General features: G+C 41.8%; 1 non-coding gene across 1 annotated transcript; it reads left to right on the top strand.

Annotated features, from left to right (window-relative positions):
- The first annotated feature begins 10,644 nt into the window (after positions 1-10,644).
- On the top strand, positions 10,645-10,720 carry Trnas-cga. Its single transcript has one exon. It is a non-coding gene; the product is annotated as a tRNA-Ser (tRNA).
- The last annotated feature ends 429 nt before the right edge of the window (positions 10,721-11,149 follow it).

Here is an 11,149-nt window from a genome sequence, read left to right as displayed (position 1 = left end):
GCCCCTGATGTATTAACTGTTCTCCTATCATCCTGTCCCTTCTCCTTGTCAGTGTTTTCCACAAATTCCTTTACTCTCTGATTCTGCGCAGAACCTCCTCATTCCTTACCTTATCAGTCCAACTAATATCCACATTCGTCTGTAGCACCACATCTCAAATGCTTCGATTCTCTTCTGTTCCAGTTTTCCCACAGTCCATGTTTCACTACCATACAATGCTGTTTTCCATGCGTATATTTTCAGAAATGTTTCCTCAAATTAAGGCCTATATTTGATGCTAGTAGACGTCTCTTGGCCAGGAATAACCTTTTTGCCAGAGCCGGTCTGCCTTTGATGTCCTCCTTGCTCCGCCCTTCATGGGTTATTTAACTGCCCAAATAGAATAATTCCTTAATCTCATGTACTTCGTAACCATCAATCCTGATGTTAAGTTTCTTTCTGTTCTCATTTCTGCTACTTCTCATTACTTCCGTCTTTCTTCGATTTCTTCTCAGTCCATATTCTGTACTCATTAGACGGTTCACTCCACTCAGCAGATCACGTATTTCTTCTTCACTTTCACTCAGGATAGCAAAGTCATCAGCGAATTGTATCATTGATACCTTTTCAACTTGCATTTTAATTTCACCGCTGAACCTTTCTGTTATTTCCATCATTGTTTCTTCTACGTACAGACTGAACATTAGCGGGGAAAGACGACATCCCTGTCTTACACCCTTTTTAATCCGAGCATTTCGTTGTTGGTCGTCCGCTCTTGTTCTCCCCTCTTGGTTCTTGTACATATTGTATATTACCCGTCTCTCTCTATAGCTTTCTCCTACTTTTCTCAGAATTGCGAACATCTTGCACCATTTTACTTCGTCAAACGCTTTTCGCAGATCGACACATCCTATGAACGTTTTTTGATTTTTCTTTAGCATTGCTTCTGTTATCAATCGCACAGTCCGAGTTACTTCTCTGGTGCCTTTACTTTCCTTTACTTTTCCTAAAGCCAAACTGATCGTCATCTAACACATCCTCAATTTTCTTTTCCATTCTTCGATATATTATTCTTGTCAATAACTTGGATGCATGGGCTGTTAAGCTGATTGTGCGGTAGTTCCCACACTTGTCAGCTTTCGGAATTGTGTGGATGATGTTTCTCCGAAAGTCAGATGGTATATTGCCAGGCTCGTACAATCTACATGCCAACGTGAACAGCCGTTTTGTTGCCACTTCCCCCGATGATTTTAGAAATTCTGATGAAATGTTATCGATCCCTTCTGCGTTATTTGATTTTAAGTCCTCCAAAGCTCTTTTAAATTCTGATTCTAATACTGGATCCCATATCTCTTCTAAATTGACTCCTGTTTCTTCTTCTGCCACATCACGCAAATCTTCCTCCTCATAGAGGCCTTCAGTGTAGTCTTTCAATCCATCCGATCTCTCCCCTGCATTTAACAGTGGAATTCCTGTTGCACTCTTAATATTACCACCCTTACTTTTCATTTCACCGAAGATTGTTTTGACTTTCTTACATGCTGAGTCTGTCCTTCTGACAATCATTTCTTTTTCGATTTCTTCACTTTTTCCATGCAGCCATTTCGTCCTTCTTCCCTGCACTTCCTATTTATTTCATTCCTCACAGACTTGTATTTTTGTATTCCTGAATTTCCCTGAACATTTTTGGGTTATCTTCTTTCATCGATCAGGTGAAGTATATATCTTCTGTTATCCACAGTTTCTTCGCAGTTACCTTCTTTGTACATATGTTTTTCTTTCCAACTCCTGTGATGCCTTTTTTTGGAGATGTCCATTCCTCTTCAACTGTACTGCCTACTGTATCTACAGCCTTAGAGAACTTCAAGCTATCTCGTTATTCCTTGGTATTTTCGTATCCCACTTCTTTGCGTATGGATTCTTCCTGACTAATGTCTTGAACTTCAGCCTACTCTTCATCACTACTACATTGTGATATGAGTCTATGTCTGCTCCTGGGTACGTCTTACAATACAGAATTTGATTTCGGAATCTGTCTTACCATGATGTAATCTAACTGAAATTTTCCCGTATCACCCGGCCTTTTCCAAGTAAACCTCTTCCTCTTTTGATTCTTGAACAGAGTACTCGCTATTATCAGTTGAAATTTATTATAGAATTGAATTAGTCTTTCTCCTCTCTCATTCCTTGACCCAAGCCCACATTCTCCTGTAGCCTTTTCCTCTACTCCTTCCCCGCAACTGCATTCCAGTCTCCCACGACTATTACATTTTCATCTCCCTTTGCGTATTGTATCACCCTTTCAATATCCTCATCTACTTTCTCTATCTCTTCATGTTCAGCTTGCGACGTCGGCATGCATAGTCTGTTCTATCATTGTCGGTGTTGGTTTGCTGTCGATTCTGATAAGAATTACTCTATCACTGAACTGCTCATAGTAACACACTCTCTGCCCTACCTTTCTATCATAACGAATCCTGCTCCCGTTATACCATTTTTCGGTTCTGTTAATATTACCCTATACTTATCTGACCAGAAATCCTTCTCTTCATTCCATTTCACTTCACTGGCCCCTTAAACCTTTGCATTTCTGTTCTCAGATTTTCTAGCTTCCCTACAACGCTCAAGCTTTTGAAATTCCACGCCCCGACTCGTAGAGCGATATCCTTTAGTTGATTAATCATACTTTTTCTCATGGTCACCTCCCCCTTGGCATTCCCCTCCCGGAGATCCGAATGGGGGACTATTCCGGAATCTTTTGGCGATGGAGAGATCATAATGACAATTCATCAATTACAGGCCACATGTCCTGTGGATACACGTTTCGTGTCACTAATGCAGTGGCTTCCTTCTGCATCCTCATGCCGTTGATCATTGCTGATTCTTCCGCCTTTAGGGGCAGTTTTCCACCCCAAGGGCAAGAGAGTGCCCTGAACCTCTATCCGCCCCTCCTCCCTCTTTGACAAGATCGTTGGCAGAATGAGGGTGACTTATTATGCCACAAGTCTTCGGCGGCCAATGCTGATTATTAATTAAAATTAAAGCGGTAGCGTATTTCGAACCTGGGACTGAGGACGGTTTGGTTATAAATTAAAGACCCTACGCCTAGGCCACATTTTGACATCATTAATATGTACCTGTAATTCAGGGGATTACTCCTATTTCCCTTTTTAAGTATTTGTGTGACTTGAGCAATTTTCCAGTCTTTAGGTACGGAAATTTCTGTGAGCGAGCGGTTGTATATAATTGCTAAATTATGGAACTTTTGTGTCAGCATACTCTGAAAGGAAACTGATTGGTGTACAATCTGGACCGGACGCTTAGCCTTTGTTAAGTGATTTAAGCTGCTTTGCTACACCGAGGATATCTACTTCTATGGTTCTCATTTTGGCAGTTGTTCTTGAATGGAATTCAGGGTTATTTATTTCGTCTTCTTTGGTGAAGGAGTTTCGGAAAACTGTGTTTAATAACACTGCTTTAGTGGCACTGCCATCTGTGACTTCACCGTTGTTATCGCGCAGAGAAGGTATTGATTACGTCTTGCCACTGGTGTGCTTTACATATGGCGAGAATCTCTTTGGGTTTTGTGCCAGATTCCGAGACAGAGTTTCGTTGTGGAAATTATTAAAAGCACCTCGCATTGAAGTACGCGCTATATTTAGAAATTTTGCAAAACTTTGCCAGTCTTGGGGATTTTACGTTCTTTTAAATTTGGCATGCTGTTTCGTTGCTTCTGCAATTGCGATCTAACCCGTTTTGTGTACCATGGGGATCAGTATCATCACTTATTAACTTATGTTGTTTATATCTCTAAACTGCCGTCAGTACTACCTCTTTGAAATCATTATGTTTGATGGTTGTAGGTGCTACGGTGTTCAGCCTAGCAGCAGTTGCCTTCTGGTCGCTAATCCCTGTATTCATCATGATACTCCCTATTTGTCCAGGATTATTTGTTGCTAAGAGATGAAGTATGCTTTCGGAACCATTTACGCTTCGAGTGGACTCATGAACCAATTGTTCAAAATTTTCTGAGAAAGCATTCAGTACAATTTCGGATGACGTTTTATGCCTCCGCCGGTATTAATTTTTCCAGCATATCGAGGGTAGATTGGAGTCACCTCCGACTATAATCGTATGAGTGGGGACCTATTTGAAATGAGACTCAAGTTTTCTTTGAACTGTTCAGCAAATATTCCTTCTGAGGGTCGGCAAACCAGTCCAATTAATAGTTTACTCCGATTGTGAAGCATAACCTCTACCCATACTATTTCGCAGGAACTATCTACTTCAATTTCACTACAAGGTAAACTACTTCAGACAGCAATAAATACCCCACCACCAACTGCATTTAATCTATCCTTTCTGAACATTGTTAGATCGTTTGAAAGAATTTCGGCTGAACTTATTTCCGGCTTTAGCCAGCTGTCTGTACCTACAACTATTTGAGCTTCAGTGCTTTCTGTTAGGGCTTGGAGCTCTGGTTCTTTCCCAACACAGCTACGACAATTTTGAACTACAATACCAATCGTTTCTACAACTACCTTACTGTGTTTTACCTGCCCACTTTCTGACGGACGCCCCTTCTGTGGTTCCCTGAGACCCTCTAACCTAAAAAACCGCCCAGTCCCTTCCACACAGCCCCCGCTACCCGCGTAGCCGCCTCCTGTGAGTAGTGGACTCCTGACCTATTAAGCGGAACCCGGAAACCCACCACCCGATGGTGCAAGTCAAGGAATCTGCAGCGCACACGCTCACAGAACCGCCTGAGCGTCTGATTCAGACCCCCCCATTCGGCTCTGCACCAAAGGACCACAGTCGGTTCTGTCGACGATGCTGCAGATGATGAGCGCCTTAATCTCGCAAGCAAGACCGGCAGTCTTTACCATTCCCGCTAGCCGCCCGAAACCAGGGAGAACCTCCTCCGATCCAAAGCGACACACGTCATTGGTACCGACACGGGCCACCACCTGCAGTCTGCTGCACCCTGTACTCTTCATGGCTTCCGGAAGCACCCTTTCCACATCCGGAATGACTCCTCCTGGTATGCAAGTGAGGGCATGCTTTCTGTGAGGGCATACGTAGTATTCTTAGTGTTTGCAGATGGTATTGTGTTGAGTTTAGTAAACATTCGGAGCTGGTTTCATTGCAATGAGTAATGTTTTATTGAGTATTTGCATCTGGAGGTGATTTATGATCCTAGCTCCTATTATAGTTACCGAATGAAATGGCACAGCGGTTAAGCCACTGAATTTGTATTTGGTAACAGATGGTTTCAAATCCCCTTTCAGTCACACAGATTTCCGTCATTTCTGTAAATCAGGTACGGAGCATGTCTTTAAAAAGGCACGACCGCTTTCTTTCACTTGTGAACTTGTGCTTAATCTCTAATGAGATTGTAGTCGACGGGGAGTTAAACTTCAGTCCACCCCTATGATAGGAACACAGGAACTTCATTAGATTCGGAGAGAAGGAGAAACGCTCGGTATGTTAGGACGGACATATTCTATTGAGAGGGTAGCAATAGATGTAAGTGGGGCTCTGCATCCCATTTTAGCGGATGAGTCGAGTGTAGAGCGCGTTTTAAAATGTTGTGAATTGTCCAGACTGGGCCCCTAATTCTTAGTTTGGAGGTTTCAGTGTGTTGCAGTGGGGCCAGCTCACACTCCAGTGATTTCTGCTGTACTATTTTGCACCTTTCATTGTGTCTTTTCTCTTTTAATTTATTGCTTTAAAATTGAAAATTACATTAATATTAGTGTGTGTGTGTGTATGTGTGTGTGTGTGTGTGTGTGTGTGTGTGTGTGTGTGTGTGTGTGTGTGTCCGAGAGCGAAAGAGAAAGTGAGATTGTGATCGTGATTTTTAAGGAATTGGTTTGACCTAAGTCACATTGAAAGTTTTGTGATTTTCCTTTACCCACACTTATTACGAAGAAATTTGTAAGGACATTAAAGACTCAGATGTCGTGTACCCAACAACAGCTGTCATAATCATCAGCGGGCAGTGTTAAGGCATGTGAGTAAATGACGTACTGTTCGGAAATAATAACATCAGTGGCGTCCACACGTCACCAACGGGTCGAAGATAGTATCGAGCATAAACTACAATGATTATGACCGTCCACTGAGCTGATTAGAAAATGAACAGCAAACTGAGTCTTTGAAAACGACCATCAGCTCTCTTTTCCATTTCATTTTCCATTCCATGGAAAAGAAAATTGTCAGTCTGTTAGGTGACGATCAGTTTGGCTTTAGGAAAGTTAAAGGCACCAGAGAAGCAGTTATGACGTTGCACTTGATAATGGAAACAAGACTTAAGAAAAATGAAGACACGTTCATAAGATTTGTCGACCTGGAAAAATCTTTCGAAAATGTAAAATGGTGGACGATCGGAATTCTGAGGAAAATCGGGGTGAAGGTATAGGGAAAGACGAGTGATATACAATATGCACAAAAACGAAGAGGGAACAACAAGTGTGTAAGACCAAATACAAATTACTGGAATGAGAAAGGGTGTAAGTCAAGGATGTAGTCTCTCGACCCCTATTACTCAATCCATATATAGAAGAAACTATGATAGAAATGAGACAGGGTCAAGAGTAGGTTTAAAATTCGAAGTGGAAGGATATCAATGATACGATTTATTGATGACACGGGTATCGTCGGTGAAAGCGAAGAAGAATTACAGGATCTGCAAAATGAAATGAACAGTCCAATGACTGCAGAATACAGACAGAGAGTATATCGAAGAAAGAAGAAAGTATTGGGAAGCAGCAGAAGTGCGAACAGCGAGAAACCTAATATCAAAATCGGTGATCACGATGTAGATGAAGTCAAGAAGTTCTGCTACCTAGCCAGCAGGTTATGTAGCAAGAGTAAGTTGATAGAGGAGCAGGAGCGTAAGATCTGTGCCCTTCAGGTGCAGTTGAAAAACGCACAGGAGGAGCTAGATAGGATGAGGAGGGAGAAGGGGGTTGTGGAATGGGAGCTGGTTGTTGGCAAGAGATCTGCTAGGAGAAGAAGATTTTCAAATAGTTTTACTATTGGTGTTTACAATAGATATGACCAACTGTCAGAGTCTAGTGGAGAGGAATCTCTAGTAGCTGTAGATGTAGGAAGTATGCAGCAGACCTCAGTAGTTACTGTGCCTAGAACAGTTGCAAAGTCGAAGAGGAAGAAGAAGGTTCTGCTGTTAGATAGTTCTCATGGCAGAGGTGTAGGCCAGCAGTTGCAGGAAGTGCTGGGATGGGATTGGATTGTTTGGGGGAAGAGACCAAACAGCGAGGTCATCGGTCTCATCGGATTAGGGAAGGACGGGGATGGAAGTCGGCCGTGCCCTTTCAAAGGAACCATTCCGGCATTTGCCTGGAGTGAGAAGTGCTGCGGAGTGAGTACCAGGTCACCAGCATTGTGATGCCTAATGCAGGGTTGGCTCAGGTGACTGTTTACTTAGGGGGGTTATGTAGGGATTTTACTAAAGAGGATCAGGTAGTGATTGTGGGTGAGGCTGGTAATGGTATTGATAGGGATGGGGAGTATAACATAGATGGTGACCTGGAAAAGATAGCCACTCAGACTGGCAACACGAATGTGCATTTCGTGGAACTGTTTCAGCGTCACGATCGGCCTCATCTTAATACAGCCGTCAGGTGTAATAACATGAGACTTGGGGGTGCGCTGATGATAGAAAGCATGGGTCATATTTCAGTGGTGTCGGTAGAGTCTATCAGCAGGACGGGTTTCACTAGACATGGCCTGCACCTCAACAGGTATGGGAAGGGGAGGTTGGCAAAGCTTATAGGTGACAGCATAGGTGGGGTTGGTGGGATCACTCATGGGAAAATTCCTGCAGTAGTGGGTGTTAGAGCTGCACCTTTTTTAGATTGAAGTCAGCTGATAGGTATTCCTGCTTAAAGGAAGTCTCTCTAACAAGGGATTCACTTTTGACAAAGCTTAGGTATCCGAGTAATGAGGGAATTAGTATATTTCATCAAAATATACAAGGTATTAGAGATAAAGTTAGTGAACTGCTTATAGATGTTGACTCGGAAATTATTGGTGTATCTGAACACTTCTTAAATAAGCAGATAATTCAGAGGCTTCCTTTACCAGGATACAGGTTGGCTGGCAGCTTTTCGAGGAGCTCTTTGCGGTGTGGGGGAGTAGCCATGTATGTGAAAAACGGCATCCCATTTGAGTCAATTGATGTTTCAAAGTACTGCACTGAAAAGGTGTTTGAATGTTGTGCAGGTGTGGTTAAATTTAGTGGAGCTAAACTTCTAACTGTTGTTATTTATAGATCCCCAGACTCGGATTTCACAACATTTTTGCTAAAGCTAGAGGAGGTTCTTGGTTCACTTTATAAGAAATACAAAAAGTTAGTTATATGTGGTGACTTAAATATTAATTGTATAAGTGGTTGTGCAAGGAAAAGGATGCTGGTAGACCTCTTTAATTCATATAATCTTATGCAAACCGTATTCTTTCCAACGAGAGTGCAAGGGAACAGTAGAACAACCATAGACAACATTTTTGTTCATTCCTCATTACTAGAAGGGCATTCTGTTAGCAAAAAGGTGAATGGCCTTTCTGATCATGATGCACAAATTTTAACTTTAAAAGATTTTTGTGCTGCAACACGTGTTAAATATAGCCATCAGCTGTTCAGGAAAGCTGATCCAGTTGCTGTAGAGACCTTTGTAAACCTTATAAAGGAACAAGAGTGGCAAGATGTTTATAGCGCTGATACAGTAGACGATAAATATAATGCTTTTCTCAAGACTTTTCTCATGCTCTTTGAAAGTTGCTTTCCGTTAGAACGTTTAAAACAGGGTACTAGCAGAAACAGGCAGCCTGGGTGGCTGACTAGAGGGATAAGAATATCTTGTAGGACAAAGTGGCAATTATATCAAAACGTTAGAAACAGTCAAAATCTAAATGCAGCAGCCCATTACAAACAGTATTGTAAGGTGCTTAAAAATGTTATTAGGAAGGCAAAAAGTATGTGGTATGCAGATAGAATAGCTAAGTCTCAGTATAAAATTAAAACCATATGGTCAGTCGTAAAGGAAGTTGCTGGTCTGGAGAGACAGGTCGAGGATATAGAATCGGTGCGTAGTGGGAATGTCCGTGTTACTGATAAGTCGCATATATGTACAGTATTTAATAATCACTTCCTGAATATAGCAGGTGAACTAAATAGGAACTTAGTCCCAACAGGGAATCATATAGCGCTCTTAGAAAAAAGTGTTCCGAGACTGTTACCGGAAATGCTCCTCCATGATACTGACAAGAGGGAGATTGAGTTAATAATTAAATCACTAAAGACCAAGAACTCTAATGGATATGATGGGGTATCTAGCAGAATACTGAAGTATTGTTCTATGTATGTTAGCCCAGTTCTCAGCCATATCTGTAACTTTTCCTTTAGGAGTGGTCGGTTTCCTGACCGATTAAAGTACTCGGTAGTGAAGCCACTTCCTAAAAAGGGAGACATTGATAATGTTGACAATTTTAGACCTATTTCTATGCCATCGGTGTTTGCTAAAGTTATCGAGAAGGTTGTATATACAAGGTTACTGGAGCATTTAAATTCACATAATTTGCTGTCAAATGTTCAGTTTGGTTTTAGAAATGGTTTAACAACTGAAAATGCTATATTCTCTTTTCTCTGTGAGGTTTTGGACGGATTAAATAAAAGGTTGCGAACGCTAGGTGTTTTCTTTGATTTAACGAAGGCTTTTGACTGTGTTGACCACAAAATATTACTGCAGAAGTTGGACCATTATGGAGTAAGGGGAGTAGCTTACAATTGGTTCGCCTCTTACTTTAAGAACAGAAAGCAGAGGGTAATTCTCCACAATATTGAGAGTGGTAGTGATGTTCAGTCCCAATGGGGCACTGTTAAGTGGGGCGTTCCCCAAGGGTCGGTGCTGGGGCCACTGCTGTTTCTTATTTGTATAAATGATATGCCTTCTAGTATCACAGGTGATTCAAAAATATTTCTGTTTGCTGAAGGATCTTGTGTGTAATATTGAAACAGTAACAAATAATGTAGTTCATGAAATAAGTTCATGGCTTGTGGAAAATAATTTGATGCTAAATCACAGTAAGACTCAGTTTTTACAGTTTCTAACTCACAATTCAACAAGAACCGATATTTTGATCAGACAGAATACGCATATTATAAGCGAGACGGAACAGTTCACGTTCCTAGGCGTTCGGATAGATAGTAAGCTGTTGTGGAAAGCCCATGTCCAGGATCTTGTTCATAAGCTAAATGCTGCTTTATTTACCATTAGAATAGTATCTGAAATAAGTGACACTTCAACACGAAAAGCAGTCTACTTCGCATATTTTCATACGCTTATGTCGTATGGTATTATTTTTTGGGGTAATTCTTCTGATTCAAAAAGGGTATTTTTGCCAGAATAAGATTTTCACTCTGCAGCGGAGTGTGCGCTGATATGAAACTTCCTGGCAGATTAAAACTGTGTGCCCGACCGAGACTCGAACTCGGGACTTTTGCCTTTCGCGGGCAAGTGCTCTACCAACTGAGCTACCGAAGCACGACTCACGCCCGGTACTCACAGCTTTACTCCTGTAAAGTTTGGAAGGTAGGAGACGAGGTACTGGCAGAAGTAAAGCTGTGAGCACCGGCCGTGAGTCGTGCTTCGGTGGCTCAGTTGGTAGAGCACTTGCCTGCGAAAGGCAAAGGTCCCGAGTTCGAGTCTCGGTCGGCACACAGTTTTAATCTGCCAGGAAGTTTCAGGGTATTTTTGGTTCAAAAACGGGGTGTTCGAGCTATGTATGGTGTAAGTTCGAGAACCTCTTGTCGACCCCTATTCAAAAATCTGGGAATTCTGACATTGCCCTCACAGTATATATTTTCTTTAACGTCGTTTGTTGTTAGCAATATTAGCCTATTCCCAAGAGTTAGCAGCATTCACTCAGTTAATACTATGCAGAAATCATATCTGCATGTAGAATGCACTTCCTTGACTCTTGTGCAGAAAAGGAGTGCAGTATTCTGCTGCATCCATTTTCAATAAGCTACCACAAGAACTCAAAAATCTTAGCAGCAGCCCAAACTCTTTTAAGTCTAAACTGAAGAGTTTCCTCATGGCTCACTCCTTCTATTCTGTCGAGGAGCTCCTGGAAGAGCTAAAAAATT

This window comes from Schistocerca americana, chromosome 1 (genome assembly GCF_021461395.2).
Source record: "Schistocerca americana isolate TAMUIC-IGC-003095 chromosome 1, iqSchAmer2.1, whole genome shotgun sequence".
Taxonomy (NCBI): domain Eukaryota; kingdom Metazoa; phylum Arthropoda; class Insecta; order Orthoptera; family Acrididae; genus Schistocerca; species Schistocerca americana.
This window is presented reverse-complemented; position numbering and strand designations above follow the sequence as displayed.